This window comes from Armigeres subalbatus, chromosome 3 (genome assembly GCF_024139115.2).
Source record: "Armigeres subalbatus isolate Guangzhou_Male chromosome 3, GZ_Asu_2, whole genome shotgun sequence".
Lineage (NCBI taxonomy): Eukaryota > Metazoa > Arthropoda > Insecta > Diptera > Culicidae > Armigeres > Armigeres subalbatus.
The window spans coordinates 234,252,849-234,279,239 of record NC_085141.1 but is presented as its reverse complement, the minus strand read 5'-3'; the positions used below and the strand labels follow the sequence as shown (position 1 = coordinate 234,279,239).

The 26,391-nt window shown below is 38.6% G+C and overlaps 1 protein-coding gene and 1 long non-coding RNA gene across 2 annotated transcripts in view; both read right to left on the bottom strand.

Moving 5' to 3' along the window:
- Positions 1-26,391, bottom strand: part of LOC134220944 (protein muscleblind-like) — a 666,328-nt gene that overhangs the window by 342,731 nt on the left and 297,206 nt on the right. The window lies entirely within an intron of this gene.
- LOC134221006 (uncharacterized) lies at positions 5,188-5,718 on the bottom strand. The gene is made up of 3 exons (XR_009982163.1): positions 5,590-5,718; positions 5,472-5,536; positions 5,188-5,412 (listed from the first exon to the last, which is right to left on the bottom strand). It is a non-coding gene; the product is annotated as an uncharacterized LOC134221006 (long non-coding RNA).

Here is a 26,391-nt window from a genome sequence, read left to right as displayed (position 1 = left end):
CTCTATTGAATAAAAGTGACAAGCAGGAGATTTCTTTGCAGTTCATCACCTCAGAATGCAAGTTTGTATTGTTTTCTATCGTTCTGAGGTGATAAACCACGAAGAAATCCGCTGCTTGTCACTTTTATTTAAATAAGGGGAAGTCGACAAAGAGAATTCTCTCTTGTAACTTTCGGCCTTATTTCAGATAAAGCTTGAATTAGATTCACCAAATTATTCAAACCAGCATTTAGTAGACTCGCTAGATTGCCCAAGCTCCCCTTTTTCTTATATTAAGTCGAACAAGATAGATATCCGAAGGATTGTATAGATTCTCCAGACTTTACATATGCATCATGAAATGCGGGACGTTTTCCGGAACGCCCCATGCGGGACAAGTGGGCTAAATACGGGACTGTCCCGCATATTCCGGGACGTCTGGTCACTTTATGCTACGCCACCAGGAACCATGATTTTTTCGGTCAAATGTTTCGGGTTTCATCGTAATTAGAGCTTTAGATTCTCGGGAGTTTGCGAGTGTTTGTAGTGTGCTCAGCAGGTTAGCTAAAATAGTACGGTTTCAGATTGCTACAAGTACTGGTTCTTTTTTCTTTCAATCTTTCGTTTATTTTAGAGGCTCAATTGCCGTGAAGCGTTACGGAGCCGAAATCAAGTTTAACAATTCATTTCTTAAATCTTATACATAATATTAGTTTTTGGGAACCGAAAGACTCGCGGTTTGGTCGAGGTTAGGGAATACAATAATATAGTAGGAAAGGAATTTAGGGTGCTTAAGTAATTAGGTTGTTGATGTTCACATAGTTGACATTCTTGGCGATGTTTCACATCTGTAACGGGACAAACATTTTTTTGGTAGACAACAATGAGAGGAAGACATACGAAAGGGGTTAACGACAGACATTGAAATGGACAACAAGAGGAAGACATTCGATATGAGGGAGTACTGGTTCTGTTTTGCCGAATACGGGACCATCCGCGAGTGAAGTATTTACTGGATTGAACATTTTCTGCCTGAACCGTGACTTTTCTTGACTGTTTGGGTAGGCTACAGCGACCAGTTGTTAGATCCAGGGATAAGAAAAATCAAATTTTCAAAAAATCGAGAGTGATCAAACTCACTCGAGATCTTACTTTTAAATTATCAAGTGATAAAAAATCACCAGCGATTAAAAATCGTTTGAAAATCGTATCTTGATTTGAAGCACTTACCGTTACATTTTGAACTCTTTTTCCTTACCACCATGAAACGGTTCTGAAAAAATGTCGTCCAAATTTGTTAAATTATAGAATTCTTCCATGGAAATCCGAAAGCATTTATTTTAAGAAAATTCCCTAAGGATGGCTGTAATCTGCTGCTGGAATGCTAATCCCCAAGAAATGCTCAAAGATGCTTCATCAATACTAGGAACTTCTCCAGAAATGCTAGCAATGTCACCAGAAATGCTTGGAGTATCTCCAGCAATTTTGAATGTTTCGGATAGCCCAACGAGAAATCTGGGAAAATCTCCGAAAAATTCAAAAATATCCAAAGGAATTCCTGGATGAACTTTTGACAAAATTGCTGGAGTGATACCCAAAGGAAGTACTTGGGAAATTTACGGAGGAAGTCCACGAAGATTAAAGAGTTCCTGGAAGAATTTCCTAAGGAATTATTGTAAAAATAAGTGAAGGATTGGAAGATTTCACGAAGAAATTTTTCTAAGAGTTTTCAAAGGAAAGGAATTCCTGGGCGAGCTTCCGAAGGAATTCCTTGAAGAATGCCCTTGGTGCGCAGAATATGATGCTCTCCAGGTATAAACAATTTTGAAAATGCAGAAACATTCACAATATTTACCTTTTATTAGAACCATTTTAGTTGAACGTACCTGAAATAATAAAAGAAAAAATGGAGTTATTAAAAATATTTGTAGGAACGCGAATGCGACTTTAAAATAAAAAATAAATTATTGTTTGCACTAATGCGACAGCCGACTTATGGGTTAGGTGGAGAGGAAAATGTCCGTTGAGTTCCATCAGAATTTTGTCTTAACCTATGTTATGCAAGCGTTTTATAAATAGGGCAGCTCTTGTTGCGTTTTCTATTTTTCTCCCTGGGAATCTTTTATAATGGTTCAATCACAACGCTTCAATACAACGAGAGTGCTAATCGTGAGCACATATACCCAATAAAGCGATTAGGTGACTTCACACCTGTCGAATCGCGTGTTCCCTGCTCCGGCTAGCTACGCAAATTGACTAAGGTGCGTTGCCACCATTCCACTATGGGGGATCCCCATACAAGCAAGCGGTCAAAAATAAAATTGGACTTTTCAAGTGATTTTCCACTTTGCTTTAGCTGTGTATGGTCGAAATAGCATGAATATATAATTTCTAACACCCCCCCCTTTAGGGATCGTCTATGAATTACGTAATATTTTTTTTCATAAATTCGATTAACGTGACAAAGCAATCCAATTTAGGAAGTTTAATTTTATATGTTTTCTTGAGGAGAAGGAAGGGGGTTGTACAAAAACTAAGTACAGCAATTTATGGACATCATGAACCCTCCCCCCCCCTTCTCCATCCTCATTTGTGGACTGTCGTCTTTATATTTTTGTTTATTTTTTTCGGAAGGTAATCATTTTTGTGGGAAGAAAGTAACAAAACGCCTCCCCCTACCAATAAATCTAATAACTTTTCATTGCTCTAAATCTGAAGTTGGCGGCGAGAGAACCGAATTAATGTTAAAAGACATTAATTTCATGACATTCGGTGATATTTTTTTTGTTCTTACTCTCATGCCTCACAATTTGTATTTAGAACAATCTGTTTGACAAAGTACTAGGTTCTGAAGGATCCTAAAGCATTAAATGTTAATCAAAGAATCAGAAGTCAAGAACGAGTAAAGTACGAGACACTGAAGACGTCCTAACAGGTCGAAATACGTATATGTAGAACTAATACGAGTTGGTGGAATAAAATGGAATTTTACTAAACTCGTCTTATGACAGTGAAAACATTCCACTAAAAATAGTTAAACAATTTTCTTAAAGAATCAGAATTGGAAATAACTTTTGAAAAAGGGTATTAGCAAATTAGAAATCGCAATCCCATGACATTTGTACAAGTTATTCAAAAATAAATGAGAATAATATATTCTCAAAAAATGTGAACATTCATTCATTCCACAATGCTCCATTGTTCCGAAAAGCAAATTTCTTTCAATTTGAATAACAACACTATTTAAATTATTTTGATTTGTTTTCATGATTTCTACAAGTTATATATAGCATCATTCTTTTTCTGTGTGAAGGTTTAAATCTTTAATGATATTTTCTTCAATTCCATCAACGATGGAAGATGACATGAATTCATCTAAAGTATCAGAGGATAAAGAACTTTTAAAAATCTTCAAATATTACAAAATTACGCATGGCATAAGAATAACTAAGTGAATTTTTTTCCAATGTCTCCTCGTTATCCAAATCGAGCTTAAAATAGATCTGATTCATGTAAGGCACGAAGAAAAATGTCAACATTTGCCTCTCTTGATCATTTTCTTGCATTATGAGTTCTAAATTTCTTCTTTTTTATATTGACTTTCCGCTGGTTGTTCAGCCAGTGAACCTCAAAGTGTAGATGAGTGAATAAATATTTCCCTACCTTTAGCCAGACATTCATGAACACTAGCAAGAATTTCATACTCTCCGTACTAACTAAGATATTGTTCGTCTTTACTTTTGCAATAAACATGTCGGGAATTATTGATTCCATGAGATTTATAAATATTTACATACTATGAAACCTCATATTTAGTTCTCCATCAGTAGCTAATGAATAGCTCAGAAAAATAGGTTTAGGGAAATGACTCAAACCACTCAAGCCCCAAACGCAATTCAGCGGAATGGCGACGGAACCAGTAAAATTTGACAGGAAATATATAAATTCCGTTACCGTTACCGTTGTGCTGCATTGTATTGGGGTTTTATTCATTCACTCCTTTGAAAAGTTAAAAAATTGTTATAAATAAAGTCGAAGTTATTACCAATACATGTATTTTGACCATACCCTTTGAGCCCATAGTTCAGTCTGGCCCATTTTCAATAGGAAACGATGGGACTAGATTTCCCGTCGAATGAAACTTGTTGCGAGAAAATCGTACACAAATAAGCGTCTAAATGGCGATTTGCGCACATACATACAGACGCGCATGCACACACATACAGACATCACCTCAATTCTTCGAGCTGAGTTAGTTGATATATACCACTACGGATCTCCGGGCCTTCTATCAAACATTCGTTTTTGGAATGAGCATTAACCTTGGAGTACGAGAGAGGCAAAACACAGTAAAAAAATAAATGAAAAAAATCAAAGTGATTTAACTCTGTTAATTGCAAATACTGGCAAGAAATTATTTCGGGAAATTTTAGTCGAAGCTTCGTCCTTGATGTGCATCATAAAAGAACCCGGGATTTCTGAGGAAAAAAGTTCTTCACTATCAAAGTTGAAAATAGCGTCGTTTTTGGAAAAAATATTGTTTCCGCATTTTTTCATTTTTTCACAATGTAACCATTAATTTTTGCGTACCATTTTAAAGCTTATACAATTACCTTTGTAACGATGTATTAACATTAAAGAAAAAACATTAAGAAAATATTTCAATAAATAGTTGAAAGTAAAATATTTTTTCAGGAAATTTGTTAACTTTTTTACCCATTTCTGACTTTGACACCTTATATCTTTGGAACTAGTGCACCTAGAGACTTCAAATTCAGAATTTCTCTTAATTAGAGTATTGACAATGGAGAGAAAATATTTTAAAATAATTCGGAAGACATGACATTTTCGATTAATGACCGCCCGAAATCCTATAGTGCATTCGGTCCAAAGGACAAGCGAATTAACAGAGAAAAGTGCTCAATACTTGAGAAGGGAAATCTTGCTGCTTAATTAATAACTACTTGCTCATGATCATCCTATGTCTATTGCTACATACATACATTCGTTTACATGCGTCTCTTCACCTTATGTTGCCGCTTACTACCGACGACGATCGATGGGGGCCCCGTGCTGCACTCACTGCATGCTCGATGTCGCTGCTGCTGATGAAATGCCCTTGAGCAAGGGGCATCGATGGCTCTGTTGCGATGCTGCACCTCACACCACACAAAATGTCATGCGATGACTAATGGTCGCTAGCAGAGATGTCGCACCATCGAGGTGTCACACATGCAAGTCGCACGGTCAGTCTGTCGCAACCACACGATGTTCCACTGACGAGCTGTCGCACACTTGTCTCTCGTCTGCATTCAATGCAATCCCATGCAATATAGTCGCTGCTGATGTTCCTTGTGTACCCAAGTGTACTCGGGAAAATGACCACCTTTTCGTGCATTAAATAGTTCCAGGCTGCAAATAAAAGGCCTTCTTCTGAAGGACCACCACGCAACATTAGATCTTCGTTCGATAGCCTATAATCGGGGATTTACCTTCTGAAGGCCGGTTTGTCTTCTATTCGGGATCAGACGATACTGTCCATGCTTGATGGCTAGAACTAAAAGTAGAGCTATAGCTGCCAATCGTGAGCTTCAGTAGGAGGAATATTACCTATTGTTCCGTTTATATGGCTCTTACTATCATTGCGCATATGCGGCACCTGATGATGGATGAGTTGCCTGATAATGGAAGGCTTTGGGTCACATTCAGAAAATTCAATCCGAGTTTATTTCGTGTCTGGATCACCGTGTGAAAGAGTAGTGAAATCACTTAGCATGAAATAACATTCGTTTGCGGATTTTTGTTACCTGATGGTACGGCCTGCGTCTGTTCTTGAGCCCAATCAACACGTGGTTGTCATGTGATGCTTTCGTCTGTGCAATAGATGTAAGGTTAATGGTGCAAATGATGTGCATTTCGTCCTCAGTTACCTTCTGTACTTAGAAATCTGTTTTCTATGCAGATTCTAAATACGCCACGGTTCTGCAATTACTACCGGGCACAATTTTCATTATCGGAAAGCACTATTGGCGAACACTTTGATGCACTTTGCCGAAGCCAACCATTTGCCAAGTCAGTTAAAATCACTCTGACTCCTCTATTGTCTAGCTGCGAGTCGACCAGTCCGCACATTACAATATGCATGCGATGCGAGAGCGTGTACAAGTCGGGGAGATTGATTTATCTTACGGTGTGTGCGAGGGATGATAGATGCTGTGATGTATCATGATTAACGTATATTTTGCTGTCTGGTGTGCGCCCGAATAAAATATTTTACAATTTTGTCGGCATAATCTCTAAATTTCGTAACACTCTTGTAATGGATTGGCGTTCTTTGCATTTTACTCCGCCGCGCTAATGAGTTAAGCTTCCTCAAAAGAGATGGTCAGTGAGTTTGCTTATTGCAGTCAAAAAATGGAAGGAATTGGCGATGTCTCGAGAAGCTAGAAGCCCATCTATTTTATTAAATAACTTCAATCATTTTTATTGCAATTAATGAGCCATTAAAAAGTAAATTTTTATAGACCCCTGGCGTTTGATGCAATTTTCATGCATCAATAGTGTACCGCGTCAAAGAAAATAGAGGTTTGCCGTCGTGCCGCCGTTTCGTTGCGACGAGTTCTCCTTAACGAACAATTTTCGATTTTATCTTGAAGGGCTTAAGAATTTTATTCTGAAAGATCTAAGTGAGACTAAATTAAATATAGAGCTTGATCGTTTATATAGATCTATCGAAAATTACTGCACGTCTCAGTACAAAACGAACCAATTTAGAATTGTTGTCGAAAATAATTTAACAGCAAACAATAAATTTATATTCAAATAGTTTTCGTTGTTATTTACCAATTTTAACAGAAAAGTTTCCCCCTGCTGGATGTGGTGCTTAGTAGAGTTTGCAATCACTTGGTCGGTATGCTGCCAAATCGCACCAAGTGCCAACAATAAGCTATTCATTTTTCTGCCCAAGCTTTGGTTTAACCTGGGTGGTGCGGATAGAATCGATTTGGTTGTCAAACTGAAGCCAAAACTTTCTATTGTGCCGGAGCCAAACATTGAAGATTGTGGTTATGTTCGTTTAGATCTTATATTGATAAGTATTGTTATTATTTGGAGAAAAAATAAAAATAAAATTTAGTTTGAGTTTTGCATTCTTTGTAACAAATATATTCACATAATATTTCGAGCGCTGTTAATTGCTGTTAATTAGTAGGAATGCAACTAAAAAGCACTCGTTAGGAGATTCAGCAGCTAATTGAAGCAGGAATTTATGTGAACCATCGTAAAGTCATGTAGAGTCTCGCGCATTCGTGCGCCTTCATGCAGCATGGAAAGAGAAATTCGAAGAGCGGGAAATGTTTGACAGCCGGAGAGCTGCAAAATAATTCTGCTTATAGGATTGATTTCAAAATATCCCGCTACTCGCTTGAAAGCAGAAAAGCGGCTCTATCCGCAGCACCCAGGGTTTAACCGATTTAATGGATTATAAGTCATATCGAATATCCCTTAACCCCATAACTGATGAAGGTATTAGTATCAACCATACATATGAGATGGTATCAAATGATTTTCGTTTTCCTTCCACGAACAAAATATCGCAAGTCAGTGTTTATTTACGTGATTTTTTTATTAATATTGATTAGTTCATCATAGAGCTCACATGTCAGTAAAGAAGGGGAAGGGTCGTTTGGTCGAAACCCATTCGGCCGAAAGCCAGTTGGCCGAATGCCACTAGGCTGAAAGTTGTTTGGCCGAAAGGGTCGTTTGGCCGAAAGAGTCATTTCGCCAAAAGGGTCATTTGGCCGAAAAGGTCATTTGGCCGAAAGGGTCATTTGGCCGAAAGGGTCATTAGCCCCAAATGTTCGTTTGGACGACAGGGTCGTCTGGCCGATATTGTCATTAGGTCGAAAGGGTCATTAGGTCGAAAGGGTCATTTGGCCGAAAGGCTCATTTGGCTGAAAGGATCATTTAGCCGAAAGGGTAGTTTGGCCGAGAAGGTCATTTGGCCGAAAGGGCCATTTAGCCGAAAAGGTCATTTGGCCGAAAGGGTCATTCGGCCGAATAAGACATTTGGCCGAATAGGTCATTTGAAAAGTTAGAAATTTGGAGTAAGAAGAGAGACGTCTCATTTTTCATTCCTCAATTCTCACTTCTCATTGTAAAAATGAAGAGCGCGAAGTGAGTAGTGAGATGTCTCACTAATTTATCACTTCTTGCTGTAAAAAAGTGACCCAGCGAGAAGTGATAAATGAAGAGTGAGTAGTGAGACGTCTCTCTTCTCATTCCGAATTTCTCAAATTTCAAATGACCTATTCGGACAAATGACCTTTTCGGCCAAACTACCCTTTTCGGCTAAATGACACTTTCGGTAAAACGACCCTCTTCTGCTGAATCATTCTCAGACGTTGAAGATTGAAATTTTCGTTTGAGAATTTTTCAGGTGGGACGTGAGAAAAAAGTAGGCGATTTGTCGTTAATCTGCCTATTATAAACCTTACCAATATCAGCCAATGTCAACAGTCACGTTGATTACTTAGTTTGGCATTATGATTTGGTGGTATTGGGAAAAACGATCAATTGATAAATTAAAAGTATGGTAGTGTAAGAATTTCACTCTACCTCGATTTTTTGAAGATTTGATTTTTCTATCCCTGCTGTCGAAAAAATGTGCGATCAATCGTGTTTCGTTCAGGACGCGGAACATTTCCGAGATTCGAGAGATCTGCTTTGTGCGGTTGGTAAGCTAATTAATTAGTGCGCTATCTATCGTGTTTCATTCAGGACGCCAAATATTTGCAAGATCTGGGTAATTTTATTCTGCTTTGTATAGTCGATGAGTAAATTAATCACTGCACGATCAATCATGTTTCGTTTACGACGCAGAACAGTTTCGCGATCAGAGTGATTTTGTTCTGTTTTGTGCGGTTGGTAAGTGAAGCAGTACGCGATCGATCGTGTATCGTATTACAGAATACTGTACTTTTAACTTTGAAATTAATTAGTGCGCGTTTTATTATGTTTTGAACATCGTTTACCGAAGGGAATCCAGATAAATTATCTTCTGAAACAGACACAATACTTTTTCCCAAGACAATCGTGGAGATGCAGAGGTCTTTTAGGTCTCTAGTAGCAAAGAAAGTCGGACTAAAGAGCTGAACAGAATGGATGCGTTTGCGATGCTTTTTGACAGTTTTGCCATGGAAAAACTGTCAAAACGCACGCAAACGTATCCATTCTGCTCCGCTCTTAACAATCCTTTTCTTTCGGACTAACAAGCAACCAAAAGTACGGATAAGATGGGATGTTTGGCTTAATCAGCTTGCATTAATAATTGGAGCGCAAAAGTGAACTTTGAAGTTCTGTTAAGGTTCATAGAACTCGATGTGAACCAAGAGTGAACAAATTTAAGTAAAATGCGAACTTCTGGTTGCTTGGGTAACCACAAGCCACATTCATTTGCTCCTTTGTACAATTTCGCAAGCTCTAGTCATACACTGAGTAGCAATTACGAATTGTACGGTCCTACTGCGAATCTACTTCACTTTTTTAACTCGTTTGCAAGAAAATTCGCCACGAAAATCGTAAAAACTGCATGGAGGTTCAACTTATTGCTTACACACATGTAAGAAAGGTCAATTCTATGTCCATAGATAGAGAGCATATAAAAATCAAACAATGATCAAAATGAATGATACAAATCATTTTATATCATATTTTTTTGTAGGCGCTAGCGCTTGATTTGAAGGCAATAGTTAGCCCGTAGTAAGTTTCGGAGGAATTTATAGAAAGCATATCTGATGGATCGAATTAAAACCTCGCTGAAACATGTTTGTCTTTATCAGATTTCCTGGAAAATACCGTCATTTCCTTATTTCAAGTTAAATTCGAGAAAAGAAATTCCAAAGAAACTTTAAAACGTTAAAAAAAACTTCACAAATCACTGTAAGCAAAAGTTTCTTCGAGGCCTCCAGATTTATTTGATTCAGTTAACGACGAGTATATTCTGTTTGAGATAAAAAGAAGGAAATGTGTACGTCATTCACTGCTACTAGACTAAGGACTTCTTTAATTACATCTCTGTGAGCGCCATAGTTCGGAAGGCTTCAGTAAATTCGACAGCTGCCACCAGCTGCTCAAGTATAAGAGAAATGTTTTCTTAGAGGTATTTATAATGGGAAGTAATATTTTTTCGCAAGGAAATGTGACAGCTTCATTTATTTAACATAGCAGGCGTTATTAGCGTTACAAAATTTGCTCTACTTGCCCTACTCCACTCTATTTGCTCTACTCTACTTACATCTGCAGGACTACCTTCAAAGGGCCGCACTGAAAGCAGTCATAAGCTAGCTCGTGGTATCGGATTCTATTTCAGATGTGATCTGTGATCATCGAAATCTATTTGAAAAACCGGGCAAGTTGCTGCAGACACTGCTGAATAGATCAAGGAATTCTCCTACTACGAGAGATTATCGACTTGAAACTTTCATCAACTTCGGAATCAAGGTAAAGCAGCTGTGTGCACTTGATGCAGCAATGGTTCGATAAAAACAAATAAGCAAGATTAGAATAATGCCGATTTCACCAATTTGAAGAGTTATGTGTAGATTAGGGCCCTCCTTAGCCGTGCGGTAAGACGCGCGGCTACAAAGCAAGACCATGCTGAGGATGGCTGGGTTCGATTCCCGGTGCCGGTCTAGGCAATTTTCGGATTGGAAATTGTCTCGACTTCCTTGGGCATAACAGTATCATCGTGTTAGCCTCATGATATACGAATGCAAAAATGGTAACTTGGCTTAGAAACCTAGCAGTTAATAACTGTGGAAGTGCTTAATGAACACTAAGCTGCGAGGCGGCTCTGTCCCAGTATGGGGATGTAATGCCAATAAGAAGACGAAGAATAAACATTATTTAAGCGATCTATAAATAGAGTAGATTCCATGAATGTCCAGAGAGCTTGTATTACGTGTAAATACTTCAGTCGTTGATGTGTTAATTGAGCTTTCTTCCTGTATCCTTTATTTGACTTCATTTCAGTAAAAATGTGTCCAACTGTGAAGGTCCAGTTCTTATGAAACACAACACAGTCTCAGCATTACTGCAAAGGATCTCTCTCAGGAGGAACCATATTTACCCGACTAATAGCGCACACAAATGGAAACTAACGCTTTTCTTCTTATTGGTTGCCAGAAAAAACTATGCATAAACAACTCCAAAGCTCCACGAGCGTGTCGTGTTCGGTTGCTATCGGTGCCACTTTCTTCCCATCGCAGGTAAAAAACAACCAAACAACTAACATTAGTTTGATTACTTTCAAAGCTCTGGTGAGTAAAAAAACAAAAAAAATAAAAGCACCGCTCCACCGGATTATTACGTTCCACAAAGGCAACTAACACTTACGTGTGTGCCCGCCGAAAGAACGAAAAAGAATGAAAAACCCAATAATACAGTATCCGAGCTGGTGCTGCTGCAGGCACCTCTCGTGCACCTTGTAATCAACTGCTATAGGAACACGCTCGCGTCTCGTCGACTTTCCGCCACCGCGCGGGCCAAACCGACCTTCCCCCTCCCGGTAGTGGGTTACGTCCGGATTGGCTGGAATCCCACTTCCGCAGAAAAATGCTCTCACACTTCGGGAGTTTTATTTCCTGCCACCACCCGCGCGCCGGTGGCCTCGCGTTTTGAACCGAACCAGTACCTACCTACATACACGTCGTCACTTTTGATGCGGAATGGAAACAGTAAGGACTTACTGTCGGCGCCATCTCGAGGTCCTCAACGTCGAGTCGATGGTGCACAGTGGGAGCGGAGTTCAAATTGACGGAACCCTTTAGGGTTCGAGAATTTTTAGTTAATCACGCTGATTTGTATAAATACTATTTCTGCGGCCTGGTTTTATTATCGAATGCAGTCTTCAGAAGAATCCTTTGTAATTTACATACCAGATAGTGTATTTCTTCATTATGTGATAAATGTAAAAAAGGAAAATTTCGTTCCACCGTGCGACGGTGCCGGTTGTTCCGTCGGCGCGGCCGCCAGGGCGGTGGGTTTTTGTCGCAGTCTCTTTTCCGAGGGAAAGTCACGCAATGTTTGCACATGACCTGGTTGGCGCCATGCAGAATGTCTGAGTGCGGCGGACGGCGAGTCCAGGAAACACGGAAAAATGTTGTTGCCAGTGAATCAGCGGGAAGAAGAATGTGGTTCGGCGGTGTGGTGGAGCGAAGAAAAAAAAATGGGCGGTAGTTGCACCGCACCACTATGATGTATTATTCTGATTTGGGCGAAAGGTTGAACGGAAAAGCGTTCCGATATGTTTGACATCCTGCGGGGAGCTGGGAGCATTATGGGATTTACATGTAATTGGCCGCATCGACGTCGGAAAATGTCTACGGTAGGTGAAGAGGGTGGGTTGTGATCGCGGTATGTTTTATGAAAAATTTACATTTAATCGCCCTTTGATTAGCTTTGATTGTCCCCATGGCTGCTGGGTTGATGCGTGATTGATGGCTGAGTAATGCTGGCTAAGTTCATGTTTGGAATGAAACGAGCTGATAACAGCAACATTGGCTTTGCTGTTTGGTAAACTAAACATGCAAAAAGGTCTGGATTGTATAACTTAAAATTATAACATAAAAAAAGTCTATTATTGAGAATTAGACAATTTCAAAGCGATACCATGCTTTGTGTGGAAACCCACCCTCTTACATGAAGCAGTGAACATTTGTACAAATCAAATTACTCTGCGCACAGCTATAAAAAACGGTGTAATATGAAAAACTGAACAAAAAATGTCAACTTTCAAAACGTCTAACGAGTATAAAATTAGAGGATGATAAATTTCTTGACGTTGGGTTTGTTCAAATATTACGTAACGCGAAAAACGGTGTTTTTAAGAACCCCCCACCCCCTCGTAACAAAATTTAGAACTACTCCCACCCCTCTGCGTAACGCGTAACAAATACATTTTTTTTGAAGAATTTGAACCACGATACAATAAAATATTATTTGTTGTACATTTTAGGCTATTTTGAAGACAATAACTATTCTTTGAAAAGTTTAAATATTTTTTCTCAATTGTTACGCGTAACAATTTCTCGAAGGACCCCCACTCTCTATATTTTGCGTAACAAATCGTAACAAAAATAAAACAACCCCCCACCCCCTATTGCGTTATGTAATATTTGAACAGACCCTTGGCGATAATTTCGGTACAAAGCTCATCGTTTTTCATGAATAAGATTCTGATTATGAATCTGAAAAGGATGGTAAATAGTCGGAAATCATGTTTTAGTCGAAATTTTAACATTTAAAAATGTAAAAAATTAAAAATTTAAAAATTTAAAAATTTAAAAATTTAAAAATTTAAAAATTTAAAAATTATAAAATTGTGAATTTAAAAATTTAAAAACTGAAAAAATTAAAAAAATTTAAAATTTTAGATTTAAAAAATTAAAAATTTTAAAATTCAAAAATTAGAAATTGAATAATTTAAAAGTTTAAAAATTTAAAAATTTAAAAATTCATAATTTTAAATATTTAAAAATTTAAAATTTAAAAATTTAAAATTCAAAATTTAAAAATTTAAAATTTAAAAATTTAAAATTTAAAGATTTAAAATTTAAAAATTTAAAATTTAAAAATTTAAAATTTAAAATTTAAAATTTAAAAATTTAAAATTTAAAATTTAAAATTTAAAATTTAAAAATTTAAAAATTTAAAAATTTAAAAATTTAAAAATTTAAAAAGATAAAAATTTAAAAATTTAAAAATTCAAAGATTTAAAAATTCAAAAATTTAAAGATTTGAAAATTTAAAAATTTGAAAATTTTAAATTTTTAAAATATAAAAATTTAAAAATTTGAAAATTCAAAGATTTAAAAATTTAAATTAAAACTTAAAAACTTAAAAATTTAAAAATTTCAAAATTGAAAAATTGAAAAATTAAAGAATTCAAAAATTTAAAAATTTAAAAATTTAAAAATTTAAAAATTTAAAAATTTAAAAATTTAAAAATTTAACAATTTAAAAATTTAAAAATTTAAAAATTTAAAAATTTAAAAATTTAAAAATATAAAAATTTAAAGATTTAAAAATTTAAAAATTTAAAAATTTAAAAATTTAAAAATTGAAAAATTGAAAAATTGAAAAATTGAGAAATTTAAAAATTTAAAAATTTAAAAATTGAAAAACTGAAAAAATTGTAAAATTTTAAAATTGAAAAATTGAAAAATTGAAAAATTGAAAAATTGAAAAATTGAAAAATTGAAAAATTGAAAAATTGAAAATTCAAAAATTTTAATGTTCAAATATTCAAATATTCAAAATTCAAAAATTCAAAAATTCAAAAATTCAAAAATTCAAAAATTCAAAAATTCAAAAATTCAAAAATTCAAAAATTCAAAAATTCAAAAATTCAAAAATTCAAAAATTCAAAAATTCAAAAATTCAGAAATTCAAAAATTCAAAATTCAAAAATTCAAAAATTCAAAATTCAAAAATTCAAAAATTCAAAATTAAAAATTCAAAAATTCAAAATTCAAAAATTCAAAAATTCAAAAATTCTAAAATCCTAAAATTCTAAAATGCTAAAATTCAAAAATTCCAAAATTCAAAAATTCAAAAAAAAATCAAAATTCAAAATCCAAAAATCCAAAATTCAAAATTCAAAATTCAAAAAATCAAAATTCAAAAATCCAAAAATTCAAAATTCAAAAATTCAAATTCAAAATTCAAAAATTCAAAATTCAAAGATTCAAAAATTCAAAAATTCAAAATTCAAAATTCAAAAATCAAAAATTCAAAAATTCAAAATTCAAAAAAAAAGGTTCAAAAATTCAAAAATTCAAAAAATTCAAAAATTTCAAAATTTAAAAATTAAAAAATTCAAAAATTCAAGGAAAAATTCAAAATTCAAAAATTCAAAAATCAAAAAAATTCAAAAATTCAAAAAATCAAAATTCAAAAATTCAAAAAATCAAAATTCAAAAATTCAAAAATCAAAAATTCAAAAATTCAAAATTCAAGGTTCAAAAATTTAAAAATCAAAATTCAAAAATTCAAGGGTTCAAAATCAAAATCAAAAATTCAAAAATTCAAAAATTCAAAAAATTCAAAAATCAAAATTCAAAAATTCAAAAATCAAGAAAATTCAAAAAATCCAAAAATCAAAAATCAAAAATTCAAAAACTAAAAATCAAAAATCAAAATTCAAAATCAAAATTCAAAAATTCAAGGGTTCAAAATTCAAAAATCAAGGAGTTCAAAGGTCCAAAAAATCAAAAATCCAAAAATCCAAGGTTCAAAATCAAAAATCCAAAAATCAAATCCAAGGTTAAAAATTCAAAATCAAAAGTTCAAAAATCAAAAATTTCAAAAATCAAAATCAAAATTCAAAAATCAAAAGGTTCAAAAATTCAAAAATTCAAAAGTTCAAAAAGTTCAAAAATTCAAAAAATCCAAAAATTCAAAATTCAAAATCCAAAAATTCAAAAAATCCAGGAAAAATTCAAAATCCAAAAATTCAAAATTCAAAAATTCAAAACTAAAATCAAAAATTCAAAATCAAAATTCAAAAATCAATTCAAAATTCAAAAATTCAAAATCAAAAATCATTCAAAAAATTCAAAATTCAAAAATCAAAAAAAATCAAAAATCAAAAATTCAAAATCAAAATTCAAAAATTCAAAATTCAAAATTCAAAAATTCAAAAATTCAAAAAATTCAAAAATCAAAGGTTCAAAATTCAAAAAATTCAAAAATTCAAAAAATTCAAAAATCAAAAACATTCAAAATCCAAAATTCAAAATTCAAAAATCAAAAAACCAAAATCAAAAATTCAAAAAATTCAAAAATAAAAATTCATAAAATTGAAAATTCAAAATCAAAAATTCAAAAATCCAAAAAATTCAAAAATCAAAAATTCAAAAAATTCAAAAATTCAAAATTCAAAATTCAAAAATTCAAAAATTAAAAATTCAAAAATTCAAAAAATTCAAAATTCAAAAAACTAAAATTCAAAAATTCAAAAATTCAAAAATTCAAAAAATTCAAAAATTCAAAAATTCAAAATAAAAAATTCAAAATTCAAAATTCAAAATCCAAAATTCAAAATTCAAAACCAATACCAATTCAAAAATTCAAAAATTCAAAATTCAAAATTCAAAATTCAAAATTCAAAATTCAAAATTCAAAATTCAAAATTCAAAATTCACAAAATCTCAAAAATTCAAAAATTCAAAAATTTAAAAATTTTAAAATTCAAAAATTCAAAAATTCAAAATTCAAAAATTCAAAAATTCAAAATTCAAAATTCAAAATTCAAAAATTCAAAATTCAAAATTCAAAAATTCAAAAATTCAAAAATTCAAAAATTCAAAATTCAAAAATTCAAAAAAATTCAAAATTCAAAAATTCAAAATTCAAAAATCAAAAATTCAAAAGTCAAAAATTCAAAAGTGCAAAAATTCTAAAATTCTAAAATTCTAAAATTCAAAAATTTAAAAATTCAAAAATTCAAAAATTCAAAAATTTAAAAATTTAAAAATTCAAAAATTTAAAAATTGAAAAATTGAAAAATTGAAACTCCGTTATTACAATATCAAACGCATCACAAATTAGTATTCGTTTGGTATTGAAGTACCTGTGCGTGTTATGCCTAAAGTATTTTTCATGATAATTTTTGGTATTTTCCCTCTTATGCAAAGCTAGTTCATACCAATTTCTGTTATCGAGGTCGTCGCTCCTGCTCGAGAAAGGAGAAAGGATGAAATCCGAAGTCATTGGTCAAAGTGGAAATATAGTACTCAAAATCGAGCAGAGGTACGTTTTGCTTTTGTCCTGAGTAGATGATCGGATCTCGGAAAGCGCGACATTCCGTCGATACTAACTCACGAATGACTGTTCTAATTACGTCAGGTAAGATACAAAAAGGAAATTATGCAACAAATTGATTGATTGATGAAACTGAAACACCTTGGTGTAATTTTCGGTAAAAAAAATCCCAGAAATAATATTGATGGGGCAATTTTTATTTCCATACGATATTCATTTCATAGATGTTGAAGGCAGAAGTGCTGCTCTTGTCAAATCCTTGACATACAGAGCCCAGAATAATACTCTTTTACCTTTAAATGGACCATATAATTACAATAATTTGACACAATCAGTCGCATCAATTATCTGAAGTCATTTAGCCAACCAAAAAAGCGATTAACATTACGCAAAATTGAAATGTTAATGACAATGAGCAATGAAGTAAGCTCCCCATTGTCAATCGGCAATCTTCTCATGTTCTGTTTCTCAAGTAAGTTCCCAGAATTGAAAACCGAAATAACTGCAAACCGTTTCGTGTTGGAGTATTTTTTTTTGTTCCTCAACAATCAAACTCCGCTCCAGCCTAGTGGCTTTTGTAACCGAAACGGAATCCAATTTAAAGCTCAAGCGACGACAATCGGAAACATTAATAAAAGTCATGCCACCACGTCACCAGCGATCATGCGGGTTGTCTTCGGGGGGCATCAGTCATTAATCATAATCACGCGCCGTAACCCTACACGGCGGCAATGCCGACGACGATGACGCTCGGTTGTCCTCATCGTCACATTCCAGTTCTGCTCTGGTACCGCCAGCCAGGCCAGGCAATGCGCATTCCATCAGCATCAGCATCATCCACCCTCTCGCGTTGGCATCGTCGGCGTCGCCCCGGTTCTCGGCCGTGGTCTGTGTGGAAACTCGACTCCTGAGTCCTGAGTAGTTAAATTTTCCGGAAAGCCCATCGAAATGGTTGCCATTTGCCCGCGTTTCCCTGGACCGCGCGCTTTCCATCCACTATGCTATTCATGGCGATGGTTCGCTTCCTGGTTGTGTCGAACAAATACTTTACATTTCTCCAGTCAGTCAGTCAGCCAGTTGATGGTTACGGGGTACAGTGGCCGGGAGCTGGTTGAATCTATTTGAGTAGCAAAACGGATCGTGGCCTTATTTATTAAGTCTTGGAATAAGCAAAACAAGCGTCATAACACTCGTCTACAACGAATGTCAAGTTTTTAATCGACTTTTGATTCCAACACCCTCACTGCGCAACGCGGCGCCATGGCTTCCCGGGTTGAAATTAGAAGTAAAAGCCCATAAGACCACCCACTCGTTCCGCACTGAGTAGGACGCAGGCAGGCATCTCATTTTCCGCCGTCATTGTCCCCGTTCATATCAAACCATCAATAACGATGGCACGAAACTGGGAAGAACGATTTCACGGAAATTCCTTCCATAAGTGACTTTAGAACACGGTTCTCAGAAGAGGCAGCATGAAATTATCGGTGTCGCTCGGAATTACTCCATTCAATCTTGGGGCTGCTTATCGCGCACTTTGTGAATGAATGAAGAGAGATTTCAAAGCATGATATGAGACGTGTATTCGATAAATTATGGCGTGTGTAAATGATCCCCTCTACCTCCCTGGAACCGTCTCTGTCTATTGTACCAGAATATACCGCACCATCATAAACAACAACAACAGGAACAGCAGCATACTCGCGAGTCCCGACAGACAGACGAGAGCGAAAGTTAAGCGAAGAATGTGGCGGAAAATGACTGATTTATTGCCACAGATAACGTCAACGAAAATGATATGCTCGGAGGAATTCTCCAGAAGGCAGTGCGCGCCATGGTGGGTTGGAACTTCGCCGCTTCCGGCGCAGCCTCGCGACGATTTCGCTTGGGATTTTCGTTGGAATCGTTGGAAAACCTGAGGGTGAATTAAGCGGGAGCTGTTTCATCTCTCGCGGTGCTGCTTCCAGTGCTGATATCAACAACCGATGCACAAACGACTGGGAGACATAAACACATCGTGGTGGGATGAAAGCTGCCATAAGGGGGCGCTGCAGGCGGCTGCTTCTGCTGCTGCCAAAAGCCAAGGATAATTGAGTGGGAGATTTTATTATTTGCTGCAATTCGACAGCATTGGTGTTCAGCGGAGCGTGTTACAAGGGCAGAACCCGGCGCGAGGCTGATTGAGAAAGAAGATGATTTTTCGTGGAGATTTTTCCTGACTTAACAGGTTCGCTTTTATGGTGGGCGAGATGAAGCCGTCCAGCCGTCACTTTCTTGGGGTTTTATTTCGGATGAAGATCACCAGCCGGCACGGGCCCGAGACCATTACCCGAGGGATAATTATCGGAATGGAATTAAGAAATGCTGACTGGTGGCTGTTGCGGCTGGTTTGATGCTGATTGTCATAAACAATTCCGACATGTAATATGCATGGAGGGCGTCTGGGGCAGGATAATTCGATTAGAATGAATGGGAAACGTAATGATTCTTGAAGTTTATGGTGGAATAGAGGCGTAAAATACGAAACATCAGTGTTACAAGCCACAGTACGACGGTCATGTAAATATAAGGAAACAAACGAGGAATAACCAATAAGTTCTTGGTAAATTTAGTAATTCACACTTTTAAATCGTACGGAACAAGAAATATGGAAACAAGGAATCTACGAAGTATCACGCGCCTCCACGCTCTGTTCAAAATCAAATAAGGCGTCTTGAGCCCTATAATAAGATTTTAGTCAGGCAAAAATTACTACTTTTCTGAATTGCGAGAATAGTCTCAATTTAAATCTGCATTTGGTATCCTTTTTATCTATAACGGACTTAAGGAGAATGTTTCGAATGTCAATGTTCGAAGAACAATTTAGAAATTCCTACCCAGGAATAACAAATCTAAGAGAGTCTTAATCATATTCCGGAATGGCTATCCATGAAACAAGATCTAGGCTTGATAAAATAGTAGAATTGGTAGAAGAAAATTTCAATACGGAAATCGATTACGCCCTTAAGCTTACTTACTTACTTATGGATCCTTTACACCTCCGGTGGTGCAAAAGGCCGACTTGAAAGATCTCCATCCTGAGCGTTGTCCAGCTATCGCTTTAATCTGTTACCAGGTTAGATTTCGGTCGAGTTCTAAAGCACTAAAATAAATTGCTTTCGAAAACCATCTTAGCTATAATTGCTTTTAAACTTTAGTGAAATTTCAAAGCATAAACTAACAAAATAAGTTTTTTTAAAGAAACACTGAGAAAACTTCATACCAAATCTCCATCGAGACCAATCAAATCTCAATCGAATCTTAATATGACTGATATCCAATTCAAACCAAATCGAAATTCAAATCCAATAAAAGCTTATCCAAATGTAATCAAAATCGTACAACGTTTCCTTGGCGTAAATATTGATTCAGCCTTCCTACGCCCTACGCCTGTAAGGTTGGAAACCGAAAAGCTGTTGAAGATGAAAAAGCCAGGCGATGGTTCTGCGGTTCAGATCATTCCCCATCCGGTTCACAACCGGGTCAAATGCATTGTTTATTGTCAGGATGTTGTCGACTATGACATTGAAGAATTGCATGCAGAGCTGGACGAACAATAAGTTGACGAGTTACATTGTATCTAAAAGAAGGTTGGTGTAGAGAGGACTAACACCCCTCTGCGGGACCGGAATACATCTACCTCGGTTTCTTGAGGTGCCCCAACCGGCTCAACTATCCCTCTCTAATGCAGTGCTTTGGCTGTTGGTCTTTTTGCCATATCAAAGCCCGCTGTAAGGCAACTAGCAGCGTCTGTGGGAACTGCTCGGGTAATCACCCGATCGCAGTAGATAGGAGGTGCGATCTTCCGAGATTTTGCAGAAAATGCAACAGCGAACAGCATGGCATCTCTTCTAGCCGTGGCTGCCCCAGCTACCAAGCTGAGAACGAAGTGTAGAAAATAAAGGTCGACTACAACTGCACCTAACCGAAGGCAAGAAGAATCTTTCAGCAGGAGAAAGGGTAGAATGGTCAGAACTCCACACACAAACCTGCCTATTAAGTCATTACCAGCAGTAGAGGACTCCGGCTCGAAGTTCAGACTTTGAGGATTGAGAATGATCTGTTAAACAGGCAGCGGAACAACCGATCCTCTCATAGTCACGACAACACTCAATATCAATTCACTCTGATACCGCTTCTGGTACGGCCTTTTGCCCTCGAGGAACCGTCGACAGGTCCTAGAAGAGGAACCGTCCTAAGCCCCAGACTACTGGTCTATAGCCTACGGTAGTCAACGGGGTGGGCACGCAAAGCCTCTTTTAGTCCTCGAGTCCCAGGGTCGATGGAGGTAATGGGGAGGTTTTTGGACTTGCTAAAAATAGGAAGTTTGGAGGTTAGGTTACAAACAGTTTACTTACGGTAAGTATGGGGATGACAATGTCAGACTACCTACAATGTCAACTTGCTGCTCGACGGCGTGCACGAATGGCGATATGGGTCTCGGCTCGATGGATTAGCGACGGTTCGGTCGACTGATGGCAGGACAGCACGTGGTGGCGGATGACGATAGTCACAAAACTGGCTTGGCTTGGCTTGCTGGTCCGGCCGTCGGAGTGGCGGACGGGTGACCTTGTCCTCGTTTTGTTGTCGGATGCCCATGATGGGTAGACGGGTGGTAGAACTTGCTGGGTTGCTGATGGTTCGGCCGCCGGATAACGGATTCCGTTGTACTCGGTAGTTATGACCAAAAAGGGTCGACGGATGGCGTAACTCGCTGAATTGCCGACGGATAGCGTGACTCTTTGGGATGGCCGACGGGTGAAGCGATGCGGGACTAGCAGGTTTGCCGATGAATGGTTCGGCCGACGGATGGTGTGGCCGGTTGAAGGGCTGACGGATGACGGAATTCTCCAAATTGCCGATGGAGGGTTCGGCCGACTGATGGCGTGGTTCTCCGGAATGGCCGACGGATGGCGCGATGCGTAAACTTGTCCAACGGACGGTAAAACCCGCCCAATTTAGCCCGGTTTCAGAAGGAATGCAGGCTGTCCAGCCAACAAAACTTTTAACACAATAACTTTTCGGAGGGAAATCGCTAGCGAACTATCCACTTTGACTGCCGAAAAACCAAGAGAGCACCGCTTTGCATTGTTCGCTTCCCGGTACCTCTAGCATCCCAGCTACCAACGAAAGCCTTCATGCTGCTACCACGCAAAGTTGCACCCACCAGAGCAAACAGTGTTCTGAACCGACCCTCTTCGCTTTGGCAGTTAGCAAGCATTTGGAAATCGCAGTCAAAATTCTTCTCACCCATATATTTGTTCATTTGTAACGATTGACGGTTACAACTCCAACCGCTGCTTAATCATCTAAGTCACTTTTTCGCTCCTCATCCGTCACAGCCATGAGTGGCGATTTTGCCACTAATTCCCCCGCTCCCCAGACTTCGCAAAGCCACAACACCAACTCATCCAAAGTGTCTCCTGAGCAGGATGTTTTCTACTCTCCTCAAGTCAAAACTTCTAACAAGGAACCTGACATCACGGCCGAAATCCTCGCCTCCAGTATTGGAGTCGGTTCTCGCGTGTCCAACACTGCCAAAAGGAGTCTGACAAACACCTCACCTGACCCAAAGAATGCCTCAAAAACCCAGTGTCCCGACCGGAACGACCGGATCGACCTCGGCATCCAGTGCAGAAGTCTTTCCCACACCAGAACTGAGGAATACCCCCCGGCGCTGGGAGATAGTCGGAAGAGGGACGCATTATCCCCCTACAAGCCATTTTGCAAGCGCAAGGTATCAAGCCGCTGTTTCTCCGAAGGACTCCGAGGGAAGCAAGCGAATCCAGTTCGACGTTCTCGGGACGCTTTGTGTTTCCCCGATAGACGACGTGAGATTCAAGTCTCCTAGTAGCAGTCTGCAGTACAACCAAAGCCAACAAATTGTAAGAACCATGAACGCTGTAAGAAAACGAGCTTCCACAGGCAGTCCGAACCTATCTTTTTGGGCGGTCAATTCCATCGGCCGCTTTTCGGGCACCCCAACCCGAGTCATAAGTCCCAACAGATACAACGTTTCTGCCTCCCTCTGAACTCCAACCCTGGAGGAATGACCTACCACTACCAACATTTTCCTCAAACTTATCCTGCTCTCCCTAATAGTCCCACTTACGGACCCAAATGCCACCTCGACCCGAACAATCAAGACTCCCCTACCCATCATAGCGCTCTGTTGGGCGTGCTTGACGACATCCAAAGGACTACCAAAGCGCACTTTTCCCAATCGATGAGCGCAACACATCTGAGACATCATCGCTCCTATCTGCGTCGGATTTGGAATCAAGCAATACTCCCGCCTCCTTTCCAACTCCTATGCTTCTACTGGAGGTCAATTTCTGCCTTCAGTGAAACGTCAATGGTTTCTGGAACAACTTGCCAAACCTAGAACTGTTGACGAACAACAACCCTAGTAGCACAGTTCGGATCGATTTTGTTGCAGCAACTCCAATGTGACTGAATTTGGTCGCATATGAGTCACAGTGACTATTATGTGACAAGTGTGCTACTCGGGAATTTACCCTGGACCAATGCCCTTCAAGAGGCACACCGTGTTTCCTCCGCTTCTCTGGATCGTCCCCTCATAAGGAAATACAAGTGTAAGGTAGGTTCAAATATCCAGGACTCTGTTGCGATAGGGATCCTTCGGGAGATCCCCTTTGATGTACTCCAGATTGGCGAAGATCTCCCAGCCGTAGCATGCCGACTCCGAGGTAACATTCCCATCAGTGTAGTGTTTACCTCCCCTGAGGAGCAATCTGAGGAACTAAGCAAAAGGTGAGTAGTACCATTAGCGAGGTCCTCTCTCCCCTTCTACTTATGGGACACATGAACGCCCACCATCCTGCGTCTGATCTCCGTGGCGTCGCCTTACTCGAGACTTTCGAGGAGCCTTGACTGAGCTGATTAAGCGAAAAATGTACTTTTAAAGGAACTTATCGTTACTTGAGCAATCTCGTTCCCACTGCTAGCCAGTCTTTTCCTTCCGTGTTTAAATGGGAGGTTGTCCCTGACTGCTACGCCTCTCCCTCCGATGTTACTTAGAGGCCTTGATAACGTTATGATGCCACTGACTGGGAATCATTGGATGGTAACAAAAAGAAGCACCCCGCTAACGCTTTCCGACTTCTCTAAGGTCGTCCTTGGTGCCGCTGGTTCTCCATCGCTCAAACCAGTACTCGGCCTAGAGGAAAAGCTCTTCTTTGGTGGTCGGATGAGATGCGACGAGCCGTCAAAGTCAGAAGGAAGGTACTTCGAGCGCTCAGGAGGCTGCCCACTGGACACCCATTGCCGGACCTACTATTATAAATAATAAATATTAAATAAATAATAATAATAATAATAATAATTTGAAGAGCCTCTTGTTGGCCGGCAACAAGGTGAAGGCGATAAACACGTTTGCTGTGCCCTTGTTGACATACAGTTTCGGGGTGGTGAAGTGGACCAAGACTGACTTGGAGGCGTTAGAACGAGCAGTACGAGTTGCGTTCACTAAGCATCGCATGCGCCATCCAAAATCGTCCATTGAGAGAGTCACCCTGCCACGTACAGTAGGAGGAAGAGGCGTCACCGTTATACAAACACTATGTGTTTCCCAAATCCAACAGTTGCGAAGATACTTCGTGGAAAGCCAGAACCGCCACGAAATCTATCGCGCTGTGTGTGAAGCTGACCACGGATTCAGTACCCTGCATCTGGCGCAGGAGGACCATCAGCTGAATTGCGACATCAAATCTGTCGACGAGATGATCGCATCGTGGAAGCAGAAGGAGTTGCATAGGACGCACCCCCAGCAATTGGAGCTGGAATATATCGACAAAGCGGCGTCGAATACGTGGCTGGTGCGGGGTGAACTCTTCTCGGAAACAGAAGGATTCATGGTAGCCATCCAGGACCGGGTAATTGCGACGAAGAACTATCGGCACTATATTTTGCACGAAAACGTGGAGGACCGCTGCAGGAAGTGCAATTCAGTAGGAGAGACGATCGAACATATCGTGTCCGGGTGTTCAGCCTTAGCTGATTCAGCCTATCTCGGTCGTCATAACGAAGTAGCCAAGATTGTGCACCAACAGCTTGCTTTAAAGCACAACTTGGTTAACCAGTTTATCGCCTACTACAAATATGTGCCTGTCCCGGTTCTGGAAAATAGTTTCGTGAAGCTGTACTGGGATCGCGAGATCATAACGGATGTCCTCATTCGTGCCAATCGGCCCGATATTGTGATCTACGACAAAAGGATGAAGCGGGTAACCCTCATCGACATTGCTGTACCGCTAGACCATAATGTCCAAACAACATTCTCCAACAAGATAACGAAGTACCACGACTTGGCGGAGGAGTTGAAGCAGATGTGGCACCTGGAGGACGTGCGTATAATTCCGGTTGTTATCTCAGCAACCGGAATCGTCCCGAAATCTCTTCTGAGATCCTTAGGAGAGCTGGAACTATCTCATAACCTCCATAGCATCCAAAAGACAGTGGTTCTTGGAACTTGCAGCATCGTTAGAAGATTCCTGAACCACCATAACTAATACATCCGGTGCAAACGTTTATTATAGGATTTTAAGTCAACCGGCGAATGAGATCCACAGAGCCTAATCCCCTTTGGCATTCAGATTGCCCGGGGTAGGTGAAAATTCCCAGCACGCTTGCTGATGAAGTGCCAAAACTCTATAATAATAATACTAAGATCTCCAATAAATCAGCTTACCAGAAGGAACGAATGGTCCGGATGGAATAGGGTATCCGATGCTGAAAACACTTCTACCCTACCCCAAAAATAGTATTCCTCAATATGATAAATCAAGCCTGGACCAATAAAAGTTTTCTCGACGAGTGGCGTCTCAGCTACGTTATTCTGATTCCAAAAAAGAGTATGTCCTGCCACGTCACTACCGATTACCGGCCTATCTCGCTGACCTCCTCTGTATCTACGGTCATCGAGAGGTTCGTAAACCGTAGGCTGCGTGAAAAGCTTGAAGCTGACTGAAGATTTGGCTTCCGCCAACACACCTTGCGTTCAGGGTAAGGTGCCAGTTCGTACTTCACCAGATTGTGAGACGTACTCCAAAGAGCCTTCGTCCAAGAGAAACACGCCGATTAAGTTTCTCTGGATATTTCGAAGGCGCCCAACCGCACTTGGACCCCACTAGTGCTGAAACAGCTTACATTTTATCTTTTGTTCACAACAATCTATCTCGTCGATCCTTATCGGCAACTTGGCCTTTAGGACATACCAGGAGTCCCGCAGGTGTCTGTTCTGGCAGTGACACTGTTTCTGTTTGCAAAGAACGGGGTCTTCAATGGCCTTCCAAAGAACATCTACATTTTTGTTTACGCGAGCGACATCCTACTTGTGGTCGTCGGAAACAAATCCGAACCCAAGCAGCGATTTGTGCAGTTCATCGGTAGGCCTCGTCGGTCGGCCCCACCATGTCGGCCGGAAAAAGAGTCCTTGGGCATGTGTACAACAGGCGACACCGATCCCAAACCAAAAACTCGTCGAAGTCCTCAGAGATTCCATAGACCGAGGAATGTCTTTCGTGCCTAATT